We start from the raw sequence: 26362 nt of genomic DNA on the forward strand, positions 1-26362 counted from the left end.
CAACCGATGGCCACCAACTCCTCGGACATACACTGCCGCTTATTCCCGCACCGTTGGACCTTCCGTTCCCTATACCAGCCGCCATGAATCCACTGCCACTGATGATCCTGCTCCGAACCTTCGGTACAGCCGCTCGCCCTCACCTCGACGCCATCAGTCTCGTTCGCCCCAACCCCGTCGCTTCTCTTCGCCGCCTATCGCCTCCCGGATCCAGCCGGAAAACTAGGCACTGCAGCTTCTGGAGATGAAGCTGCATTATCACCCTGCCCTCAAATCCTCTGCTCACGTTACCCACGAACCGAAACCTTCTTGACGTCGACGTTGACGGCTATCCTGTCACGGCACTCATCGATACAGGAGCACATCTTTCAATTATGAGTGCTGCCTTCCGACGACGACTCAAAAAGCTCCTCACCCCAGCATCGGCCCGCGTCGTACGCGTTGCGGATGGCGGTACTGTGCCTATCATCGGCATGTGTGCAGCACGCGTCAGCATCGCCGGCCGCCACACTCCTGTCCTCTTCACTGTTATTGCTCATTGCCCCCACGACCTCATTCTCGGCCTCGATTTTCTCTCCGCACATTCTGCTCTTATTGACTGCTCTTCCGGTACCCTTCACCTTGAGTTGCCGATGCTCGCAGAACCTTCTGACGCACCCCACTGCCGCTTACGTCCCACCAGTTTTCTTCGCCTGCAGCCAAAGTCAATAGCCTACATTGAACTGTTGTCTTTCCCACCAGTTCCTGATGACGAGTACCTCGTCACTCCTCTGCCCGACATTCCAATAAGGTATGACGTTACAGTGCCTCACAGTATACTTAATATTACTGGGAACCGCACTCGAATACCTGTATGTAACGTTGGATTGGCAAAGCAAATTCTACCGCAAGGTGTTTGCCTTGCCACCGTTGATTGTCTCGACAGCCAATACGTGGCAGCGTTATCGGCTGATGATTCTCGCGAGCATAGCAGGCCCCTCGCGCCAGCCTCGGGTGCCGATCCCGATATAAAGAAAATGGTTGCAACGGACCTGTCCTCGGCGCAGGGTGAGGAGCTTTGCCAAGTATTATCGTCCTACCGAGATATTTTCGACATCGACGATCGCCCTTTAGGCCAGACGCTCGCGGTCAAGCATCGTATTCTTATTGGCGATGCTACGCCTATTCACCGACGACCGTATCGAGTTTCTGCGCCAGAAAGCCGAGTAATTCAAAACGAAGTCAACAAAATGCTCGATAAAAACATCGCCTTTCAACTGCCTTTCAACTACCTTTCAACTGCCATCGCCATTCAACTGCCTTTTTAAAGGCAGTTGAATGAGCTACGTCCAATATGAAGGCAGGTAAGTGAGTCCAGTTTCTTGCGGTTATGGGAACAAATTATTGCGAGCCTGCATTAGTTGAAAAATATGGTCTGTTAACCTTGTGGGGATGATCAAGCCGGTATGATTGCTTATGCAAGTGAATACTGGCCTTCTATCTAGGCTTTTTCGAGGCTCCTGAAAGTATGAGTTATATCCATACCGAGCTCTGCTGTCAACACCAGTAGCTTTTCTTTTAACACTGTGGATTCCTACAGGGTTAGCTGGAGATCGCAGGGAAAAACTACAAAACGTAGTCGCTTCAGGACTTACCCAATCTCGAGCTTGCTGAGGCCGTGTCTCCAGGAGCCACGTTTCCAGGTCCGTCGATCCCAGATCGTGAAGACTGGTTTCTGGTGCTCTTCCTACAAATTTCTTCCACTCGTCTGTGGCTACACGCCGTTATTGCGACGTCTGTGCCTCCCTGAGCCACGAAGAGGAGCATTGTTGATCCAGGGTCCTCAGAAGTCACTCTTCCTTCCGCAGTTGACCTCGAGCTTGCGAAGGTCGTGTCTTCTAGAGCCACGGTCTCAGGTCCGCCGATCGAAGGTCTTGAGGACTGCCTTTTTGACCTCACTGCTGCCAACCAGTTTTTTGCGGCTCCAGGTGGCGTTTGGACAAAGAATCAACCAAGCTCATTGATAAGTACGTCCGGTAGTAGGAATGAAGCAAACGTTTACATTATTTACACTGGCTCCAGATACGGAAACCCACTCCATGCAGGACGCTCATCAGGACACGTCCGCATCACCTCTGCTTCCACAAAAAGCCTCCGCTTTTGATCCCGTCGTCTTCCTTAGAAGACAGACTAGGGAACCTAATGACTGTATCTCGGCCAATCACAATCGTCGAATCAATCGCAATATCCTTCCGATGATGTTGCAGCTTCGCCCCCGCAAATATCGACGCTATTCTCACAGTAGCCTTCGACGTTGGCGCCTTTCACCAATTAGTGCCGCTTGCCAGTGTCATGTTCAGACAGAGGAGTCTTTTGTTGACTCGTCAGCAGTCGGTGTCAACGGTGCGTCGACTTCGGGGTAGGCGCTGATGAAAGGGGGAGGGGGTTTTGCCTCGGCGGGGACACCTATGGAATGCGCTATGCAGTGTTGAGCGGTAACACCTGCGACGAAGTATACAGAAGTGAGCTGCTTCTGAAGTACGCGTTATGGTGCAGCTTGAAGATTCTATTGTAAAACTTTTGTAAGCACAATTTACCACAAGATTGCAGAAGGTAATTCGAAATCAAAGAAGAAAAAGCTGAAAAAGTTCAGCAAAAATTGCTATGAAATTGCCTTTGGCTCGTCTGTAAATAAAGTTGTTCAGACATGTAGCCATCAATCTCCCGTTTTTCGTTTAGAAAGCACGCTCAATGTCACATGACCGCTTATGAGGTTTCTTAGAGTTCGCGAGGCGAAAAAAACTTAAAATGTTTGATGTTCACTTGAGCATCAATGCTTGCACGTAATGTCGTCAATCCTCGGCGGCCAGCGGCCGCCGCCTCCGCTCGGTGACGTCACGGCGGCAATCATCAGGCCTTAAAGGGCCCCTCACCAGGCCCCATAGAAACCTTTGGTTATACGCTAGTGCCTTGAATAATTCTCGAAGTCACGTGTCACTACGAGAGACGTCACACTGCGGACTCGAGTACGTAGGCGCAGGGACGCGACTACGTCATCCTCCGGCTTGGAGCGCGGCGGCCGCGATGAAAATAAAAAACGCCGCTCGGATTGAAGTTTCAGATCTTTCTGCGGCGCGTAGCGATGTAATACTTTGCAGACACGGTCGTTATCACGTAATGTGTGCTCTGCGCTTGACAGCTCAATATGGCCAGACCTGGTGAGGTGCCCTTTAACAGGAAGCTTTAGCTCGGGTGCTCCTATCTAAAAACATGTAAAAGGAGAATTCGTGTTTCTCGGCAACCGCTCCACAGAACCTCACTAGATTTGTTGCAGCTGAAAGAAAGACGTAAAATCTAGTAACTGTTGGTTTCGAATTTCTGATTTAGGTGGTGAAGTTTTTTACTAAAAATTGGCAAAAGTCGCAAAGTTTCATAGAACAAAACTATCAAGGTTATAACTCCGTATTTCAGCAATGAAAAATGACATCACAATTCCGGGAATTGCATCTCATAGTAGATCTAAAGCAGACAAAATAGATATGTAACACATTATTCTCAAAGAAATTTAGTAATGCGTAAATGCAGCTTATGCAAAACCCTTGTACGCAGTGTAAGGAATTCATGTAATATATGAATTGACGTACGCATATTGTCCGCTTTGAATGGTATAATGAATGCCGTTTACAGAAACGCGATATCTGTTCTTGATGCAGAGTTATGAATCTTAAACTTCGTGCTTTTAATTCTTTCGAACTTCCGAATTTTTCAAAATGATTTTAGCAACACCCAGGCCCTAAATCAAAATTCCACTAACAACAGTCACTAGAATTGAATTTTTTTTCACAAATGCAGCAAATTTAATTATTATCGGTCCAGGGGTTACCTCAGAAAAGCGTTTTTGTGTTTTACATGTATTTCAATAGGCAGCGTCGGAGTTGGGCACGAGCTAAAGCTTTCTCTTAAGCACTCCCCATGCGTGGGCCGATACCGAAGATAGTGCAATAGAGGGCCGACCCGCGGCGGAGGTGCAGTTCGCTATCAAGGGGCGCACACACAGCTTCGTTGGTCATCCTTCTTCACAGAGTGGACGGGCACTGAATTTTTTTTTCGTTCTACTCGCATGGGAATAAATCGTCCGCAGGAAGCAGTTCACTATGTGTATGTGCGTCCCTCTTCTTTTGCGTTACTTGATGCAATGCTCTTTTTATTAGCAAGTTTACCTACAGTGGCGCGCACTCCTAATTTGCCATACTATGCCGTTGTCATACAGGGAAATATTCTTGCACTTATAACGAAAAGTGTATGGTGCGAGGTATTCATTACAAGCATTATTATGTCACAGTCATTTAATGCTCTAGTAGTGGTGACGAAAACTTTAGAGAAAATTATACAACAGAAGCTGCCGCTATGGGCCCTACTGTAGAAGAGGACGCTGTGATCGCCGGTATTTTCGGCTTGCTTGGCGGTTTAGAATGTTTTAGATGGGCATAGGCCTGGAAGTACCAAGGCCGAAACGACACCGATGCTGGTCGGCCGACTTCTCACGACAGCTGCGTTGTGCCAACGGCCGTGTCGGTGGAAGTGGAGTCGTCGAGAGACATGCCGGATGATTTTCTATGTCAAACTACGACACAAGGGCCCGACACACCGAAGCACCTGCAGTGAAATTTTCGCCGCTACGCGTGCTGCTCTGCGCGTGCTGCTCACTATTTATTTTTAGTAATTCTAAAAAAAGCCATTTTGCTTATTCGCAGCAAGGAATAGCGTTAGAGGAATACTTTCTCATTTTCATACCGATTTATTCGACCGGTGTATTTGTTCACAGTGACACGTATGGCCACAGTTGGTTGTTCACTTCAAGTACAGTTTAAACTACGTCGCGCTGGCATGAAATAACGACGAAATATTGCAAAACAGGCACATTTGTCCATACGAGAAACATCGCATCACACTAATTGAGACGAGCTGATATGAACGGCCGGCGCTTCAACGAATGTTTTAGAAACAGTGACTTAAGACGGGGAACTGCTACTGGAAGATATCTCTCACTTTTTGCTCTATAAGTCACGTTCGCAGTGTGCACGATGGCGCGTTCTTAAAGGAAAGTTCGCGCACATAACTTTCATTTAAAAAGCGCGCAGCTAACTCTCGACACCGTCGACGCATAGTGTATTCTCGCATAACTCGGCAAGGCCTGCTGCCGTATTATGGACTCCGTGCCTTCTTGCTCGTTTGGCATAGGAGTCAAACAAATGTGCCAGCCTAATGTCCCGACCTCCGTTCTACAGGTCGAGAGCAATACGTCCAGAGATGCCACTGTGAGTAGTCGCATTTCGTTGATGGAAGCGCCGGCGAGCGCGACAAGCACGCTTCAACCGCGTTGGCACTGGGCCGTGTCACCCCTTCGCGCTTTTTGGGTGTGCACCACATGACATTCCAGATCACTATGACTAGAAGCGAACTACGATTGCACTTTCGTTCGCCCTGACTGCTTATCTTGTAGCTCAGGTTCTAGTAGGTGCTCGAATTCGTCGGCTGAGCTATGCTATTAACATACGCTGAATGAGATCAATACCGACTGAAACTGAATCTGCATGGCCGGAAATATCGCATTTCACCTTGCGAAGCAATATTAAGGCAAAAGACAGAGGAGCTTAGGCAACCTCGCGTTTTCATCGCGATGTTTGCTCTCAGGGGCTCATGTCACCGAGGTTGGCAGATTTTCGTCGTCCGTCGCTCTGTAGCCGGAACAGTACTGGGGCACAGAGCAGGTCTTCGTAATTGTTATTCAAGCTCCCTATGATCGTTCGAGCTTCTCCGCACACTATGAAAGGCACAAAGAAGCCGCCACTAAAACCGCACCAATAAACTGGTCCGCTTCTACGCCACTCGCCGAGTGCCCCTCAGAACCTGTGTGATTACCCACGGAGTGACAAACGTTCGTGACCAATGAAAAGCATTAAATGACTTTGGTTACGTCCATTGAACTTGTGCTACCTATTGAGTGCCCATTCTGAGTTCTGATGTTAGCTGATTGTGAAACTTCGGTCAACATACATTTAAATAATTTCACTTGCTTAACTACAACATCATGCACCAGTAACTAAGACCAAAAATGGCATGAATCTTTGTTGATCGCGCAGCGTACCTCTGCATATGTGATGCAAATCCGGCCTAAACCAGACTGTTTTGGATATTAGGAGTGCTTTGTAACAACATCAATAAATATCGAGGACTTTCAAAAGGAACAAGACATGTTTGCAGAGCTAAGGATTTCGAAAGAAAGCTATTGTAAAGTTGCAGCACCCAACAGATAAAAATAAATAGAAACATTTTAACACAGTAGTGTCCTAATAAACAAATGCTGCGTGTTGTATCGGACATAATAACCTGTCTCTCTCCCATTTACATATTGCCTCAAAATTTGGTATCTGTGATATTGTAGAATTTAAAGGTATCTTCGCCGAACCGAGTCTACGAGACCCGCACCTGCGTTTGCTAACGATACCACAGCTCAAACTTCAAGACAGTAATAACTTGCAAAAAATGAAGCGGTCACGTTGTGATATACTGCACTCGATGGGAAAGCTTGTTTGTGTAGACATAATTGCAGAAAGTCTGTCAGTGTTCCACGACTAGCAGCTAGCGCAGTACACTGTTCGCATCAAAATCTACATCACCTTAAGCCTCCATGACATGCACATCTCAGACACAATTACTCCTACGTGTAGTAACTAAAGTTCATCATAACCGCCCATGCAATGTGTCAGGTAATGGCTGTTACGCTGAACATTCAACTAATAAATTTGCTTGAAATGAGCCGCACCGAAGACAGCGTTGTACATGGTTTGTTCCTTGGGAACAACCTTAATTAGCAGAGATTTACAAAAAAGCCTGATAAAGATAACATGGCCTTATGAAACTGCCGACAAAGAAAAAGCAGTATTGGTATACAATCACAAATACTTCAAAATTAGAGCAGCATTAACTCGTAACAGGGCTCGTAACACTTGTTTTCTAAGTGTCAATTACCATTTTTGCATTGTGCGTACTGCTGAAAAACAATAAGCCACAGAAACTAAGCCGAGTCACAGAGCGGCAAGTAAAAAACACAGAACTGGCACATCCCCGTAATTTTCAAAATAAAATTCTGAAAAGCTCGCAAACTTGAGTTCAAGTAGCGTAAATTCATTTCAACGCACAATATTGTTCGGTCTGCTCTGCTGAGGTGTTCTGGCAATCAAACACTTTCGAAAACTCCTTCGTGTTTAGAAGAGGGAGGAAGCAGATGCTTGCAGAGGCCAGGCGCTGCCGCAAATTTCCAAGGCTGCATCACAGAAGGCAGAAACGTCTGAAGAACGTTTGTTGCGCTGACTGCCACCGGCTGTTACGTGTCTTGGTCGCTACGCTATGCTCGTACATTTTCATGAGAGCTCCGCTCCGAGCACTATGGGACCAGATGTAAAGGTCTGGATGATCGTCGTAGCTTGCATAATGAAGGCTAACATTGAGAACTGAAGAGGCCCGTGCAACAACACGGTGAAAGGAAAAATTTTCAAATTGTGCCCACGGTCCAGGAGTATTTGGGGGTAGCGCTGCCTGCAAAAGAGCTCTAGCCAACAACACGCCGAGGGTGCCCATGTTGAATTCGGGTTGAACAGCGTCAACATATACAATGGGTTCCCGTCGCATGAAGGCAGGAACGATGAGAGTGTTCGACAGGTTGTCATAAAGCACATCGCTGCTCAGAAATAAAGCATCGTCGATATTGGCTCGGTGACAAACTGGAGGGTCTTCGAGGGTGCTCTGCTACTGCCGCTTCTTCAGTCGAATAAAAAGGCTTGGGAACTTGCTGATTACAGACGTCCCCGTAAGACCGTATTTGAATTTCTTCGCGTTAAGCGGTCGTGCGGTTCGAAGCTGGTGTATGCCGACCTCATGAAGTCTCTTTCGAGCCTCTGCTCTTCTCAGCTCGCTCATCCACGCGAACGCACTGCCACTTGAGACAACTTCCCGAACCTGCCTGAAAACGCGACGGATGACAGCGTCCGTGCTTTGTCCAGAGAACAGCATGATCAATATGGCACTCGTAGCCATCCGAATCACAAGTCGAGTTGTCTGGAGGCAAGACGACACGATTTCTGAGTTACTTGTGTTCAGCCGGCACCGATAATCAAAACGCAGTGCGTCGAGCAACACCTGCACGTAGAGGCAGACCACGCCGTAGTCGACGATGCCCCTGAAGACGCTCATCAGCTCTCGGATCACGTCAACGTTGTCTGCGTGTAATGTAGAGAGGCTATAGAGCTTTTGCGCATCCGGAAGGTGGCTGTTCAGAATATCCAGCCATTCCTCACGGTGAAGGGCGGTGCTCGAGTTCTGCAAGACGGTCGTAGGCTGCTGCTGCTCGTGATGTTCCCGACCCGTGTAGTTCTGCAAGTGCTGTTCAATTTCAAGAACATAGGTGAGGTTGAACTCACGGCCGTGGATTGTGGAGGCCTCGTTGAGCACTTCCGCTAAATACGCCGGTAGGGGCAACACTCGCTCGACGCCCAACTTCTGCGAAAGCGTCTGACCACGCAAGATTCGCAGAAATACCCCATCTCGGAACTTGCGGAGCTGAATGTCCAGAGCCGTTGAAATCCCGCGGACCAGCGACAGTTCTACGATACAGCGCACAGTACCCGTGAACGAGGATTGCTTTAAAGCTTCTTCGCCGTATTTCAGAAAGGGCCGCAACACTTCGCTCAGTGACACGTTGGGCGCGCTCAAAAAACGCTCGCACGATCCGTAGAATTTTGCCGCGTAAAAGAAATCGGCCGAGACTGACTTTGCTCTCTCTGCGTTACTCAGGCTGTTGTTCACGTATCGTAGGAGCAAGGTGACATGGCGGTTTAGAAATTTGATGGGGCCGTCGTCGACAGACATTTTTTTCTTGTCTTCCAACCGGCGACAGACATTATGGTAAAAGTTCTCGCACGGCTCGACGCTGTAATCGATCAACCTTTCCAGGTCGTAAACGGCTTGCCTGTAAGTGGTAGTGTTGCCCTGTCCGCGAAGTGCGCTGTACGCCATGCTCCGAGAGAAGTAAAATAGGATTCCCGCGCCGATGATTCCACTCGTCAGAACCAGCGTGATCGACAACTAGATGAGTCTGGTGTGTCTGACGAGTGATTCGGGTGTTGGCGCAAGTTCCCAAATTGTGGTGGTGCCAAGTGCTAAGCACGAGAAAGCAGACCAAATGAATACTTTTCGAATATTTTTCCATCGAATTAAAGGGTCTGTTGTTAAATTCATCCAAATATTACTGCCACAAGGACTAATTTGCCAGCTTCACTGAAGCTAGAGAGCGTTTACGTAATAATTTCATCAACGAAGGTGCGATCTACTGTGCAACTAAGTGTTTGAACCACAGCACATGTGAAATTTTGTTATCTGGAATGCTCCAAGTGGTCATCATTACGGATAAAGAGACGGGGCACTCGCCAACCAAACTCATTTGATCGCATTTATAGGGCCTGTGGTAAGCAGTTGGTGGACTCCTTGATTATCATTTAGGAAGAGCTGGCCTCTTTCGAGAAGAGATATTAGTGTTCAAGGTAATTACGCTCTTTCATTGGATGCCTTCTACCGGGCTTTTATTAAGGTTTACTAGGCCGCAGCGCAGTTGTTTTAGTCGCACTGCATTCCGATAAAGAAGTTTAATGTTAAATGGCTGCCGCTTAAAAAAATGTGCATGCGTTGGCGTAACCTGAAAAATTTCAAGCCAACTCTATGAAAATATTGGCGAATGTATTAGGAGTGCTTAAGTAGCAACTTCAAATACACTGCAAATTATAAAATAATATAACAAAACTGCATAGCTCACTGGTTGAATAGGCCCCTCCTTTTTCAAATGAAATTGTAGGCAATTGCTTCAAGAAAATTCGAAGAAATTGGTAACCTACAACATACTGGCAACACTGAGTGGTGACGAAATTATTTCCAGCCCTTGCAACAGTTCCAATAGAGTAACGGATGCCGGTCGCAGAGGCCATGCTTTTGCGCACTGAAAGCACGGAGGTTGCTGGCAAGCCCTCAAAATGCGTCATGGCTGCCATGCGTCCAGTGTTTTAAAGCTAAAGTGTCAAGGGCCCCGCGTCGCAGAAAATGCGGCGTCGGCGTCGGCGACATGCGCCGGTTTACCCGTGACCGCAAATTCCCGTACATATTTAGGTATATGTATATGCAACGCTTCGCTATATCACATGCGATATATTAGGTAATACTGCCACAGCACTTTCTCACACATTTGCTAATAACTAGTCTTAATTTATTGACAAAGTTATTCCTTGAAATTTTAGGAATGACGGCCCACAAAGAAGTTTTATGATACTAAGCACTCACACCGCATGACTTTTATGGTAGATCTTTCACATTGAAGTAATAAAAGTGCGAAACAATAGCAGAGACCTGAAAATGATGTAATTTTGCGGCACGGGTGTGCACAACATCTGCGATCGGCCCACGAAGAATTCTACCAGAAAGCTCGCCTTCTTGCACAGCGTTCTCCGCCACCGTTTCCCGGTAAACACTAAGGCTATACGAGCTGCAGTTGCAGTGAAGCACCAGAAGTTGTCATGAATCTTTGACTGTTGTTACGTTCCGCTCTTAAAGGCGAAACTAAAGCGTCCTCCAATTTTTTGGGCATGTAAGTTCTAGCGCTTTTCTGCTGATGCATATTCCATAAATGAAGGCATCTCGGGCACAATTTAACAGCGACGCACTTGCTTCTGGTTTGAAATCCGCAGCCGGCAGATCAACACGTCCCATTTCGTATCAAAGTATTTCGGAGAAGACGGCACAAAGGAGCCATCGCATTCGCTGACCTCACGCAGTGTACACGAAAATGGTATTCGCAGTTGGTAAAGGGGACCTTAATGGAAACCATTTCGAATGAAAATTTCTAGTTAAAGTTTTTGTTGGGAGTACATTTTTTTCTATTTCCAATCATGTTAGTTCCTCTATGCTAAATTACGATGTTAAACTGAGAATAGGCGAAGCGCCGTGGTCAAGGCCGTTTTAGAAGCGTATTGGTACGAATATTTACACTGGATATAACAACAAATGCGGCTGGCCGGTTTGAACAAAACCCATTTGAACGATAACATTTGCTATTCGTTCATTAGAGAGCTGTACAGACCATTTCGTTAAGCCATTCTATTCAAGGTTTTCAGTTCTTTATAAGACAAGGTCTGATTTCAAATGAGTTTGACTGACCTGGCTTCTTGTCATTTTCTAACCACTTTGCGAAAAAATCGACACTTTGGCACTCCCTGACTCTCGCAGCGCATGGCACGAGGAATAAAACTGCAGGTAGTGACGATACAAGAAACGAGAATTAGTCGTAGATTGGCAAAATAAGCAGTAGACGAAGCTAAAACTGTTAGTAAGATTAGCAAGCTTGGGATGACAGCAGCTGCAAAGACCAGCGCGGTAGTCGAAAAAAAGGCGTGTGTGTATTGGAAGCACAGGCGCAAACTTCACTACATGCAACAATAGTAAGCGTAAGCCGATCCACAAAACCTGAGCAGCCGTCACAGCAGCCGACGCTAGAAGAAATTTCTGCGATAGGGGGTAGCAATTATTATGTATTATGTCTTACTAAATTAAATTATCTCTTATTAACATAATTATGTCGATTTGCGTTGCTCCAGCTGGCGCGGGTAAAAGTTATAACTTTCTGTTGCGGCCGACTGGCCACAGGCTACAACTGATATCCGAGCACAGCAAGTGCTTGTATCGTAGATGGTGCTTCGAATTGTCTTCGCAAAGTACATGGGCAGTTTTTATGCATAATTGTATTGGGCGTGCGCTTCTGTGGAAGACAGTAACATTACTGCTGTGCTGCGAACCTCTCCCTCATGTCTCAGAGGCTGTGTTTTTGTTTTATATACGCGCAATTGCCTGACTTTTCATACTCGTCATGACAGTGGATTGTGCGGCAGCACATACAATTGTAGAATCCCTCTCTCACAACCGTCAAGTTTGTCAATGATGTACTTTGAGGACATCCGTAGTTTATTTTGTTTTGTTTCAGCTTCCTCTTGGTCATTGGGGTTGCGCATGAATATTTTTTTCCAACGCTTTACAAGCTATAATTCTCGATGTGAGTGAAACAAAGACACATATACTAAAGATTTAAATTATCTAAACTTTTTGCTGTTGTTAAATTAGTTGTCGTCTTGGGTGCTGTCAGCCTCATCCTTCGATTATATAGCTCATAGTTTCAATTCAGCACTAAATCGAACCCAGGTAGTGCCTGTGCCCACGGTTCTACTCATTCGGTGTCCTACGATGTCAGCGAACGAGTGCGTACGACGTACGGAAATGCTGTTTATAACATGAAGTTGGACGTGTATACAATGACATAAAGAATGGACAATTAAATCACATACCACCATTGATGACGCGAAGTTAACAGTGTGAAGCCTGCTCGACAAAGCACGCTCACTAAAACTCGTGCCTGTAAAAATCAGAATTTGTGTCGCACAAGTTCTAGCATATTTTCTGTTCTCCCGACGCCGAATCATTCGATTACTTAATTCAGTGCATTTGGACGAAGCTACCACACTTGTTAGTGGATATCTTATGGGTTGTACCAAAGGACTGAACGACCTTCACATCAAAGTCGTGGTGCTTGAGACATTCGGCTGACAACTCAAAATATTTTTTTTTCTGTGTAATTTCGACATTTACGTTGAACAACAGCACTCTAGCAACCTGCAACTCGTCAGGCTTCGATCGGCCTCAGTGATGGTTGCGGTTTCATACGTTTAATTATCAGCAAGTGGCAAAATAATTGTCGAGAAAGCGGTCAGGCAAGGTGCACAATCTCTCGAATAAAATTTACTGCATGCTTAGACAAAATATTGAGGCGGCTAGATTGCGGTGGAGTAGGAGCTACGTTCAACAGTTAGTACCTCAAGAGCCTTCAGCTTGGCGATGACATTGTTATGTACAGCAACGCTGGGAACATATTGAAAGAACTGGCTGAGGACCCTAACTGAGGAAGTGTAAAAGTTCAAAATCAATATACAAAACACAAAGATAATGTTGAATAACCTATCAAGTAGGCTAGCTTAGCAGGACTCTTCGAGGAACTATCAGTCATTTTGGGGGATATCATATGGCCCAGTGAGGTTAGGAGAACTGGTGAGGCTTACACAGAGCTGACTAACGGCCACGAACTCTGCATAGAGGTTTCCCACATTTGAAACAGTTCGGAGTAGGATTCCTAATTCATAAGGAGTAAGGGGAAATATTGAGGAATTCTACAGTAATAACGAGAGGGTAGCAGTAGTCGTAGTCAAACTTAAGAGGTATAGGAAAAATGTAGTGAAAGCCAAAGCTCCAACCTCCGATCATGTTCATGATAAAATACATACGTTTCTAGATATGTTGAATTAGCGATGAGAAAAGTGCAAGCTCATTATGCTGTAGTAATGCGCGACTACAATGCAAAATTGTGGAAAAAGGAGGTTGGTGAACAGTCAAATGGCAACTGCGACGTCTATTCTTGGAACAACAGAGGGGAAATGCTTGTAGAATTCACGGAAAGGAATAAGCTGCGAACAATTGACACTTCCTTTAAGAAGCGTGGTAACAGAAACTCGACCTGGAAAAACCCTAATGATGAAATCAGAAATGAAATAAATTTCCTACTTTCTGCAGATCCCAGCATATAACATGACGCAGAAGTGCTAGGCAGGCTAAATTGCAGTTACCATAGGTTAATGAGGTCTACGATTCACCTCATTTTGAAGTGCTAAAGAGTAAAATTGGTCAAGAGGAAACAACGCAACCTATATGCCGTAAGGGTAAAAGCAGACCAATTCAGGCGGGTACTTGCAAACAAATATGCAGCCTTAGAAGAGAGAGATGATGACATAGAGGTATTGAATGAAACCTTAACTAGGCTCGCTTCAGAAACAGCAATTGAAGTGGGAGCTAAGGTAACAAGACAACCAGTACGTAAGCTCTCACAAGTTCCAAATGACCTAATTAAGAAACGACAAAGTATGAAAGTGTCCAACTCAAGAGATCATATAGATAGCAAAACTGATTGACAAGGAGCAAATGAGGGACATAATGAGGAATGAGGGAATGAGGGAAGAAAGGCTGAGCAAGCAGTAATAATGGAAGCAGCAGAAATCAGTGAGAAGAAAATTTGGCATAGGACAAGCCAAGATGCATCCATTAAAAGATAAGCAGGGTAATATTTTTGCACAAGAAACGTATAGTTACAAATATTTATAAGTAAGAGCAGCATTAGCCGAGCAACATGAACTGCATAAGTCGGTACCGGTGTAGAAGCTAACATTGCCTTGGACAACTTCATACGTCACATCGGTAAGTTTGCGCAGAACGCAATAAGGACCGTTCTAGTGTGGTAAAGGCCATGCTGATAGACCAACTCGTCGAGTGTGCTACCAGAGGACCCAAAGGACCCTGAAGCGTAATATGCATCTTTATGACGGTGATCGTAATGCAACCTCTGTGATGCGTGTGACATCTTAAGGCGATCACGCGCAATGTGATTCGCCGCGTTCGCGCTTGCGATGACATTTCGCGCGTACTCTGATGGTTGTTGTGGAGCGGATGGGAGTAATGTATCCATGGGGTGTGTCGGTTCACGGCCAAAAAGAAAATAAAGCGGGGAAGAACCTGAAATGTCATGGCGTGAAGTATTATAGGTGAATGTAACAAAGGGTAACGTAGCATCCCAGTCGCGATGGTGGGCGCTAACGTTCATGGAGAGCATGTCGATTATGGTGCTATTCAGTCGTTCGGTGAGACTGTTTGTATAAGCATGATAGGCGGTCATGACCTTGTGCTTTGTGGAACATTAGCGGAGGCGGTCATCAGTGACACATGACAAGAAGCAAGGAGCGCCATCGGTGAGCAGCTGACAAGCACCTCCGTAATGTAGGATCACATCACGCAAAAGGAAGTCTACAATATCGGTAGCACAGCTGGTTGGAAGCGCGCGTGTAACAGCGTAACGCTTGGCATAGCTGTCGCGACAGCGACCCATTTGTTCCTCGATTCTGATGTACGGAAAGGTCTGATCAGATCGACGCCAACGCGGAAGAATGGCTTGATTGGGACAGCGATAGACTAAAGAAGACCGGCAGGAAGCGCCCGTGGCCGCTTGCGTCGTTGACACAGTTCGCAGATGTCAGTATACATTGCATAGAGTGATAAAGTCCAGGCGAAAAGAAACGATGGTGCACGCCGTCATAAGTGCGTGTTACACCAAGATGGCCTGCCGTGGGTTCGTCGTGAAGCTGCTGTAGGACAGCATAAAGCATGTGGAAGGGCACCACCAGCAAGTGCTCAGGGCCTTCGGGCTATAAACTTTGGTGGTAGAAAGTTCCACTATGTAAACTGAAAATGCGGGGCGACTCATCGGCGGTTTATGATGGAACGTAACACCAGAACACGCCACTGTTCAATGCTGACATGAAGAAAGTCCGAGATTGAAAGAACACAGGGATCGGTGTTCACATTGGTGTGGTCGGGCGGATCAACGGGATATCGGGACAGGCAGTCCGCGTCCTAATGTGATTGGGCAGACTTATGCATGACGGAAAACGAGTACTCTTATAACCCTATATCCTACCGTCCAAGACGCCTGTAGGGTCTTTCAGCGAGGAAAGCCAGTGGAGCGCATAGTAGTCAGTCACTACCGTGGATGGATGGCCAAGAAGTACGGCCCAAATAAGTAGATCGCCTAGACAGAGGCAAGGTATTTACGCTCTGTAATTTAGTAATTGCGCTCTCGGGCAGAGAGTAGGTGGCTATCGTACGCTTTGACGCAGTCATGATCATGCCGGTGCTGGGCAAGGACGGCTCAGATTGCATATCTACTGGCGTCCGCCCGAACTTTCGTAAGAGTATAAGAGTAGAAGTGTGCCAACAGAACTCGGCATAAGGCGGATAAGCGCAGGAAATGCATGACCTTGTCAACGGCTCCATAAGAAAGGCGTATTTTTCTAGAGATGTTCAGTAGCGGGGGGGGGGGGGGCAATGTCAGCAAAAGTTTTGAAAAAGCGATGGAAGTAAGAACATAACCCAATGAATGAGCAAATGCATTTCGCAGAGGAAGGTACGGAGAAATGTTTGGAAGGTCAAGTCGGATTCCTGCACCGTTAACAAGGTAACCGAGCCCTGTTATTTCATGGCGAAGAAAGTGGCACTTGGATGAGTTGAGCTGAAGACCGGCACCGCGGAAGACTTCTAAAAGGACCGGCAGCCGCTGAATGTCTTTGGAAAATGTTGTTGAAACAAACAGTAACGTCTTCCGGGTAACATAAGCAGGTCGACCATGTGAAGCATCGAAGGAGCCAATACATCATGCGTTTAAATGCGGCTGGTGCATTCTATAGGGCGAAAGGCATAACCTTAAATTAACATAACCCATCAGCTGTTACAAATGCAGCCTTCACGCGGTACATAAGATCTACGGCCGCTTGCCAATAATGACAGCGCAGATCGATGGACGAAAAATAACCCACTCCGTGGAAGCAGTCGAGGGCGTCATCTATGCGACGCAACAAACATACGTCCTTCTTTGTGATCTTCAGGTGTCTATAATCGACACAGAAATGCCAACTGTCATTTTTTTTCTTGACGGGAATAACAGGAGATGCCCATAGGCCACTCTAAGGTTCTATAATGTTTTATACCATCTTGTCGACTTCTTTTTCAAATAATCGCCCGTTCAGTAGCAGAAACGCGATACGGACGACGATCAATAGGGTATCCGTCGCCGGTGTTGATTCGATGCATGAGTACGTTGTCTGTCCAAGCGGGCAATTGTCGAAGTAACAAAATATCCCGATACGACGCTAACACACGGCAAAGTTCAGGAGTGTGTGCATGTAAAAAATCCGCGGGCTGATGGATCCCGCTGTGCACATAGGACGTCAAGGGGCTCCAGATGTTAGCTTGGAAATCTGACAGTCGTATAGGGATGACAATATTTGAAGTGCCGTTCCGGCAGGTAAAGGATGGGTGTATAAGCCGAAGTTGAGCACAGGTAGATAAGCTTCATTGTTGACAGTTTCGACAACCGTGTGTGGTAGGGTCACATTATGTGCCAAGACAACGCCAATAATAGGGCAAGCAACGTAATCCCCGTCAGCGACAGAAGGAAAGGGCATCAAAAGTGCATAGTAGGGGCTTGGGGTGACAGTCGCACGAACTCTAGAGTACATAGGTACGTAAGCCTAGCAGCAAATATCGGGGACAGCAGGCAGTTCAAGTTGAAGGACACCAGCTGCACAGTCGACAAGGGCTGATTATGTGGATAAAAAGTCAATGCCCAAGATCACGTCGTATGAGCACTGCTCAAGCACAAGTATTCAATAAACCTCAAACTTCAGACAAGAAACAGAGCACTTGTCCGATGGCCAGATATAGTGACGCGGGCATAACATGTTCCAACAACGGTAGGTGTGCTTCCATAGGCGACTCTTACTGCGCGTTTCATGGCAGGTCTCAGGACTTTCTTAAGCTTCTCATGAAGACTAATGCTCCTAACGGAGATTTCTGCGCCGGTGTAAATAAGGGTAACACCGTCGACTTGGATTTCGAGCAAATTAGAGCGGGTAGGGACAGTCAGACGAGGATTTCCAAGCCGGGTCAAGAATGCAGCGTCACCTCGGGGCGCTGCACTTTTTAGTTTTCCTGTGCGTAGCGTCCAGGATTGGCAGGCGACGGGAAACGGGGGGCGTGGGGCGAGAGCGAGACCGGTGGTCGCGCGGTGATGGTGACTTACTGTACCCATTGGTGCGAGTGTTGACATCAGCTGTGCCAGTCGGTACAGAGCGCGACGATATTGTATGGGAGAAGCCATACGAGGGTTCTGGGTGCTCACGCCAGTCGACGACATCTCTCGGCTACAGCAGTGACGCTCAATATGCCCAACTCAAGAGCACGCGAAACATATTGGACGATCATTCGGTGTCCTTCACTCCAAGGGAATGCAGTATCGCGAGTAAAAGGGCTGGTCCTTCGGTGCGACTGTTGGAACTAATGATGTGACTGGTGTAACTGGTGGAACGCGCATGGTACCTGTAGGCGTGTCGGGGTCAGGCAATGAACAACTTTATTGCATGAATGAACGGGATATATATACAAAGTAGTGCCGCAGTGGGTCATGCGCAGTGCATACATATAAGCGTGACGTAGCACTTATTCAGTCTTGCTACATCTTCCCTTTTTCAGGGGAACTTAAGACGTGGTCACCATGTCTCTTGTTGAGGGTACCGACAGGGCTCGCGTCGAAGTCTTGTGCTTCTCCGTAGTTCTTGAGGGGGCTCTGTGGAAGATACGTCTTCGGGCACGAGGCTTGCTTCCGGCTGTGGGTCTACCAGGCGGAGGTGCTCTCGTGTGCGCCGAAGTTCCCGGCCGTCTTCAGTCTTGACGATCGTTGAGCGGTGTTCATCGGCTGGTCGGAGAAAGACGGCGGGAGACCAGGTCCGCTGGTTTGTATCGTACACTGTGACCTGCTGACCTGGCATCACAGGGGGCAAGTTCCTGCTGCCACGGTTGTAGTAGGTCCTCTGTCGTTGGCGTATTTCTTGAAGGCGGCCCTGGACCACGTCAGGGGGAATTGTCCGTGGTTCCAAGTGGCTGGTAGGTACTGGTAGAAGCGTCCTAGTTTGGCGTCCCATCAGCCTCTGCACGGGGGACTGGAGCACATCATCACGTGGGGTATTGCGCCATTCAAGCAATGCCATTTGAAACACAGGCATTTTAAAGGAACACTTCTTTAACAGCTTTTTTGCTTCCTGAACCGCTCTCTCCGTCATGCCATTGGAACGGGGATGATAGGGGCTTGAGGTGATGTGATCAACAGCCAAGGTGTTGAGAAAGTTCTTAAATTCACGGCTGTGAAAAGGCGGACCATTGTCAGTGCACAACTTCCTAGGCAAGCCATGGACCGGGAAAATTTGAGAACACCACGTGTTAAGAGAGCTTGCAGTTGTTGTACGAAACTCTCGAATTTAAAAGAAGAAAGAGTAGAAGTCGACAATAAGGGCGAACTCGTGGCCTTCAAAGGAGAACAAGTCCATGGCGACAACTTCCCATGGTAGTGAAGGCACATCATGACTCAGGAGTGGCATTTTAGTGTCGAGGCTGATGCTTTTGGCACACTTTGCAGGCTTTACAGAACTGCTCAATGTTGCTGGAAATATTTGGCCAGAACATCACGTTCCTTGCTCTCGCCTTCATCTTATCTACTCCCACGTGCGCCGCGTGAAGAAGACTCATCATTTCCCATATCTTTGATTGTGGTACAATTACCTTGTTGCTTCGAAACACGAGGCCGTCCTGTGCATGTATCTCGTCCCGGTACGCCCAATACGACCTAAGTGGCTCCGGGACTTCTTGCTTGTGAAGCGGCCACGTTGTATTCGCGTAGTCCCGTAACTTTACAAGGGTGTCGTCATCATTAGTTGCTGCTAGTAAATCTTGCAGGGAGCGTTGAGAGGCTGAAACACCTTCAAGAACATTTACTTGAAACTGCTCGTTTTCTTCCAAGAATCTTTTACTAGGAAACCTTGATAAGGCGTCAGCGAGGAACAGCTCCTTGCCAGGCTTGTACGTCACAATGATAGGATAACGCTGAAGAGTTAGGCGCATGCGTTGCAGACGTAGCGGGCACTGGTATAGCGGCTTACTGAATATCGCCACTAAGGGGCGGTGGTCAGTTTCAACTGTTACTGCATGCTGTCCAAATATGTAATCATGAAATTTGGTGCATCCATGAACAATAGCTAAAGTTTCTTTTTCGATTTGAGCATATCTGGTCTGTGCCTCTGTGAGTGTCCGTGAGGAAAAAGCAACAGGCTGCGCATCCTGTATAAGCACAGCGCCTACCCCCAGCTGGCTTGCATCAACTGATAGCGTCACGGGTTTGCTTGGATCAAAATAGCGGAGCACAGGCGCTTCAATCAGAGCCTCACGCAATCCAAGAAAGCTTTCTTGTTGTTTTTCCGTCCAAACCCATGCAATGTCTTTTCGCAACAAAGTTCGTAGTGGTGCCGTTACTACAGACATGTTTGGGATAAAGCGCTGTACAAAATTCATAGTGCCCAAAAATACTTGAAGTTCCTTACAGTTTCTTGGTGTCGGCATTTCCAGAATGTCTTGAACACGTTGGGCGTCCAAACGCAGGCCTTCGGCGCTGAGCACGTGTCCCAGGTAACGCACCTCTCGCTGCAAAAAGAAGCATTTCTTCAAGTTTAGTCGAAGATTCTGTTCTCGGCAGCGCGTTAGAAGAAGCTGAAGATTGTGGTCGTGCTCTTGCTTAGTCTTGCCCCAGAGAAGAATGTCATCCATTACTACTGCGACATTTGGAAGACCTTCTAGGACGCGGTGCCTCGCTGTCTGAAATATCTCCGGAGCAGAGGCAATGCCAAACGGCATGCGCAAGAACCTATAGCGCCCGTACGGTGTACTCATTGTGCAAAGTTTGGAACTTGAGTCGTCTAGCTTTATCTGCCAATACCCCGATGCTGCGTCTAAGGTTGAAAAAACGTTGGCGCCCGCAAGCTTTGCCACAACGTCTTCGAGAGTAGGCATAGGATAGATTTCCCGTAACAACGCCTTGTTCAGAGCTATGGGGTCTAGGCAGATCCGCACTTTATCTTTCTTGATGACTGTGACCATGTAACTCGACCATTCCGTCGGGCCCTTTACCTTTGCTATCACGCCTTGTTCTTCCATGCGCAGAAGCTCTTCCTTGACTTTGTCTTGAAGGGCCACTGGAACTCTTCTGGCTGGCACGACGACTCCTACGGCTCCTGGCTTGAGCTGCATTGTATACTCCACGCCTTTCAGCTGCCCCAGTCCACTGAAAACGTCTGCGAAAGGTTGTGCTGCCGGGTATAACTCTTCGACGTGAACGTATTGCGCGCGACAAAGAAACCCGAGGCGTTCCGCCACTGATCCGCTCAGAGTCACGGGCACATTTTGTTCGACCACGAAAAACGACTCTTCGTGCACTCTGCTGTTAGCTGACAGTCGCAGCCGAATTTTTCCTCTCGCAGTAGTCTTATGACCGAAAAAAGCAGTCAATGTGGCGTGGCAGGTTTGCTGTGGCTTGTTCGGCAGCAGTTTAGCATCCTTGTTTGAAATGACGCAGCAGTTAGCACCTGTGTCTAGCTTGCACGTAAACTTACGGCCTTCAATGTCAACTGCTGCACTCCAATGATCTGCCGCTTCGACTGCTCTGACAGTCAGGGCTTGTAAAAAGAAATCGTCTTCTTCGGTTTGTACCTCGCGCAGCACGTTTTTAACGCCTCTGGTTTGTCGTCGCACCGAGGATCTACATGCTTGAGCAAAGTGATTACGCCCACCACACTTCTTGCATGTTTTCCCTTCAGCCGGGCATTTTTCGCCACGGTGAGTAGTATAGCCACAATGACCACATGGTTTCATTTCTTTGGTGACTGCTTGAATTACTGCGAAACGTGCTGCTTCTGCGCCTTCACTGATTTCTTTAAATTGCTCTTTTCCCAGTTCCTGGGCCCGGCAAATTTCAATGGTCTTACTGTATGACGGGTTCTCGGAAATAAGCCTTTCCTGCAAGTTTTTGTTTCGCAGTCCCAGAATGATTCGGCTACGGAGCAAACGGTCTTCTAGGTCCCCGAACTCGCAGTTCTTTGCTAAAAGCCTGAGGTCGGTTAGCCAGTCATTGAAACACTCCCCTTGCTTTTGGTCTCTTGATCCGAAACGAAATTCATTAAACGTCAAATTTGTCACTGGTTTGTAGAATTCTTCATATTTCTGAAGCAAAATGTCGACGTTGTTCTTATCCGCTTCATTTTCGAATTTGAAGGTGTTGTAAGCTTTTCTGCCCTCCTCTCCAACTGTTACAAGTAACGTTGCTGCTTGGACTTCTTTGGGCTGCTTACTTAACTGGGTAGCCGTGGAGAACAATGTGAACTCACATTTCCAAGTTTTCCATCCAAGCCATGCGTCTGCTGACGGGTCCAGGGGTTTCGGCGGGGGAAGCAGCGTTGACGGGGCCGACATAGCGATAGTGAACTGCTGCCACCATGTAGGCGTGTCGGGGTCAGGCAATGAACAACTTTATTGCATGAATGAACGGGATATATATACAAAGTAGTGCCGCAGTGGGTCATGCGCAGTGCATACATATAAGCGTGACGTAGCACTTATTCAGTCTTGCTACAGTACCTACAAAGCAGAGTCCCAAATTAGCAACCTCCTATCGAACCATGGCTTGAGTGAAGGAAACCACAGGCGGGTCGGCAGTCGAGACATCGGGCACAAGAAGCGATGGTGACATTGCTTCGATTTCACGACGAACAATACGTGTCAAAATGTCTGAAGCAGGCGATTGTAAAGTTGGTGGCGGTTCTTCGCATGACGATCTGGCAGTGTTGGGGAGCGTCGTTAATTCCTGTCCCATACGGTGGGATTTTGCTTGTTCAAATCGCCGGCACTCTTTCTCAACAGCATCCACGGTAGCACAGTTCCTGAATACCAAGATGTTGAATGTGTCGTCGGCGATACCTTCGAGTATGTACCCGATCATGTCGGCTTCGCACATGTTGCCGTTGACTCTGCGGCAAAGCGCGAGAATACCCTGCATACACGAGATGTATGATTCAGTAGATGACTATGCACGAGAGCCAAGTTCTTTCTTTAACGGCTAGCTAGTGGTATCTTGCTCTGGTTGATGATATCGTGCTGTGGTCCCAGCTGGTGAGATCGGGCTCATGCGTCTCGTGCTAGGCATGTGTGGTTCCCTTAACCCTTTATTACATGGCGTCCCATATTTGGCACATACCGGTTACCATTTTTTTTCGCGTGTGTGAGATTGCCAGTTGAGAATGTGATACCGTCAGAGTAATTCTCATAGTTATGTGCACTTATTATGGGCAAGTGCTGTCATCTTTGAGCGATACGCAAAACAGAGGTAAAGTAGATATTGGGAAGTGACGTGGAACTCGGAGGGGGCAAACTCGAGCAATTGGTATTTTTTTCTCTGAAAATTTCCACCGCAGAAAAATAGAAAAATTATTTTGGCATACTCTTTGGCCTCACCAATTCAAGCCAGTTATTAGTTTTTTCAATTTTGTCGGCAACAACAGCAGAGAAACAGTATGAACTTTAAAGACAAAATATGGTAACGTGCTGCCATCTGTTCAATAGCCCGAAGCTGCAGGTCACGCTATCACAAGGTGGAATTTTCTCGATCGGTAGGGTGAGGGCGTATCGTCTACCAAACTGCCGCCTGAAAAGCGAAAAGGAACTGAAATCTAAAGGACGTGGTGCTTCAGAGGCACTCACAAGTGCGATAGATGACATGGAGTTATCGTGTGTGCGGTGGTACGATAGCCGCGTCGTGGCATCTCTGTCGAGCTTTGTTGGGAGAGATCCAGTCCAATAGACTAAGCGCTGGTTTACCTATGCCAAGGAGTTTCGCGAAATTGATTGCCCAAACGTAGTAAAGGTCCACAACGGGCACATAGGTGGGGTCGACCTACTGGACTCACTGCTTGGACTTTACCGCATACATATCAGGTCGAAGAAATGGCACTTTCGAATTTTTACGCATTCGATTCCTCCTCGCGTGCATCATCATCCCATCACGCTTTGAGGAAAAATGATCAGAAAGTCATCGTGCAACTTTTTGCCACCACGGTTATCACTAGGCGCGTTTACAGAAATATTGGAGTAGCTGATGGATTCATTCTTGGGTTATAACATCCCAAAGCAAAGAGAGAGAGAAAAGAAAAAGAAAGGCATAGATGTGAACTAGACGGGTTCCCGGTTTCCCGCCCTGCACAGTGGAGGGGGAGTGAGTGAATAAATAGGAAAACGAGAAAGCGAAGGAAAGAAAAAGTTAACTGGCACACTAGCGCGCGCATGTTATCTATAAAGCGTTCGCTATCGGGCCATTGGTTTCAGAAAAATTATTACAGCACGCGTAGTTTTCTGTGTTGGTGATGAATGAGGCCAAGCACTCAGGAATTTCCCTTCTGTACAGGTGCAAAGTGGTTGCTGTGGCAGAGGAGGTGATGGATGTCTCCTCACACTTACGGTAGTCGCATATGTGAGGATCAACCATTCAGACGAGGAAAGGACAAAACACAGACTTACTGGTGGCGGAATAATTAGATCAGCTCCGGGACAGTTTCGACCAGCTTGGCCACCGAGTACAAAAAAACATACGGGAAGTGCAGAGACCGACACGTCTCAGGCTATATGGGGCTGGTAGCGGGAACGTTGTCATCGCTCGCAATTCAACGCTTCTAGCAAACCCTAGCATCAGCCACGGTCGCTTTGGAGCGCGCGTCCGAGGTGACGAAATGCAGGCTCCGCGGCGGTCACGCTCTAGCATGCAAGGCGCTTCACCGCTACACCCTTAATAGTTATCTAGTAATTATAATGACTAGTTAATTAAGTTAAATTATCGTGTTTTACGTGCCAATACCACTTTATGATTATGAGGCACGCCGTAGTGGGGGACTGCGGAAATTTCGACCGCCTGGGGTTCCTTAACGGGCACCTAAATTAAGTAAACGGGTGTTTTCGCATTTCGCCCCCATCTAATAGCTGCCGCCGTGTCCGGGATTCGACGCACGACTCATACTGACAAGTGTACTTGTCTGCCTTCATGCGCTGACCGCTTTTCACCGGCTAACAAATGTAAAACGTCATCACTGTGCGCAAGACGCGCCCGCGTGATTTCCAATGTACTGAATCTTGCCCTTTGATATCGTGTGTTGCACGTGATCCCTCCGAACATTGTGTATGTGATCGCAAGCTCGACAGGAAATGTTTGTTTTTCGAACCATGGCTACAGGAAACGCTAAACATGATCCTCCTATTTCCTAGCTGGTAACTGTCGTTCGCAGTAAAAGCGTACAAGTGTAACTGAGAGCAACCGCTTTATTAGCTATTGAATGCGTTTGGTTGGTCCACCAGTTCCAACAGATTTTGAATAATGTTCATTAAATTAATAAATTGAAGAATAAGCTTCGGCGTGACGAATCAAACCAGCGCTAACGTCAATCGAAGCAGTGAACTTTAACAACTACTACACGCGTACTCGCAATCAGCCGTTTTAGCCGCGAGACAAGCTCAAGGTGTCATTTTCGGCTGAGAGAATTGAAGCGGCAGTGCACAATGCAAGCGAGGCATGCTGAGTGTGAGGCCGGGAGACGAGCATAAAAAAAATATGGCTGTGGCTTAGCTAAGGTTAAGCCCAGGATGCCAAGCATACTAGCCTTTATTTTAGTTGTTGAACCACTGTTTAGCCTGGTGAACTGCTGTTGCTTGGCTATATTTGGTTCGGCTACTAGAAGAAACAACTCATGCGTTACTGTGCTTCGCCTTCAAGAGTGGAACGCGACAGCGTTCCCGTCGACCCGCCAAGGGGTGTAAGACAATGGGCTACGGCGCAGCGACTACGCGCCCCGCATTGGACGCGGTGAGCGTCGAGCAACGCAGCGTTCGGCGCGGCAACGAAATGCGCGCCTGAGCAAGCGACGCACGCCTGAGCCTTAGAAACAGCTCTTTTCTAAGGCAACACCGCATTCACTAGAGGCGCTTTTGTACCGCTTCGAAGCATCGTACTCGTGGCTCAGTGGTAGCGTCTCCGTCTCACACTCCGGAGACCCTGGCTCGATTCCCACCCAGCCCATTTTGCAAGAGTTGAGCCAAAGCCACCTAGAAAAGGCGCAGCTGCTTATATACCGCCGCGACGCCGCGAGCGACGGCGCGAGTTGGAGCCCCGTTTCTCCTCTTTCGTGACGTCACGGTGTCACGTGGTATTGAAGGCGACACCGCCGCGCCTGAGGAGCTGGGTTGAGCTCTAGTAAAATGCTTCGCATAAAAAACAATAGAACGAAAAACGACCATCGTTCCATCACGTGAAAGCGTATTTCGCGGCAGCGTACTTTCATTTCTTACCATGCGCCGATGCACAACTGATTACGCGCCTTTCTGAACGCCGAGTTCTGTCGGGCTCAGAAGCCAGCCGCTGCTCGCGACGCTAGCTGTGCGAGTTGGCACAACGCCAGCTGTACAGATGACGTTGTCCACAGCGCTGATCGCTGGTTCTTGTCTACGTCGTCCATAATCCGCGTTAGAGCTTCGCTGCTGACCTCGTTCTTGACGCTGTGCCAAGTATTTGTCGCTGAGCTTCGTACACCCGCATCGCCAAACTTCAAAGTGCGTAAAAGAAGAGAGAGAACTAGAGAGACGCTTCGCGCCAGCTCAAGCTATCGCTGCCGTATGCCGCCAATGGAGAGTGGCAAGCGTTTGTCTTCGCACAATTGCTGTTCGGTGT

The sequence above is a fragment of the Dermacentor andersoni genome, unplaced genomic scaffold, assembly GCF_023375885.2.
Source record: "Dermacentor andersoni unplaced genomic scaffold, qqDerAnde1_hic_scaffold ctg00000033.1, whole genome shotgun sequence".
NCBI classification, from domain to species: Eukaryota; Metazoa; Arthropoda; class Arachnida; order Ixodida; family Ixodidae; genus Dermacentor; species Dermacentor andersoni.